We start from the raw sequence: 738 nt of genomic DNA, 5'->3' as shown, positions 1-738 counted from the left end.
CCAGCGACGCGGCACCAGGCGCGGCCCGGCCAGGCTTTCCCGGCTGCCAGGACGCAGGGTCTGAGCGAGACCTGAGGCTCATCACATGGACCCCGCTGCCCAGGGCCTGTAGGGCACGTCCGGGTTGAGCCAAAGGAATTGGGGCTCAAAGGAGCCCATATGGACAGAGAGAGGCCACTGGCTCCTCCCTCTCTGGCCTCAGCGTGTCTCCGGGGCCCAGGGGCGGCCCTGGCCTGAGTGCTCCTGGGTTCATGCCCTGTGGACACAGCAGGACTGAGAGGACACAGGCTTGTAAAAGGCCCGTTAGCAAGTACAGGGCCGCTGCTCTACAATCCCCCAGCCCCTCCCGTCTCCCCATCGGTGTGGGTGCCACTGATGCGCCCTGAACAGCACGCTGGCCTGCACGCGACTCAACAGACACCCCCGAGCCCAGCCAGCGTGGCTCAGTGGGTGAGCGTCGACCTATGAACCAGGAGGTCACGGTTGGTTCCGGTCAGGGCACATGCCCGGGTTGCAGGCTGGATCCCCAGTGCGGGGCGTGCAGGAGGCAGCTGGTCCATGATTCTCTCTCATCGCTGATGTTTCTCTCTCTCTCTCGCACACCGCACTCACCGTCTCTGCCCGCAGCCTGGGCCTCCTCGGGTCCTGGTCCCGCCCAGCTGACCGCGCTCCCGGCCTTTCTCTGGACCTTGTCGCCACTGCCGCCTCCCGAGGGCCCAGGGGGCCCGGCCACCGCCT

Source organism: Myotis davidii, unplaced genomic scaffold (genome assembly GCF_000327345.1).
Source record: "Myotis davidii unplaced genomic scaffold, ASM32734v1 scaffold937, whole genome shotgun sequence".
NCBI classification, from domain to species: Eukaryota; Metazoa; Chordata; class Mammalia; order Chiroptera; family Vespertilionidae; genus Myotis; species Myotis davidii.
The sequence above is the reverse complement of the archived record's forward strand: the minus strand, read 5'-3'. Positions refer to the sequence as shown.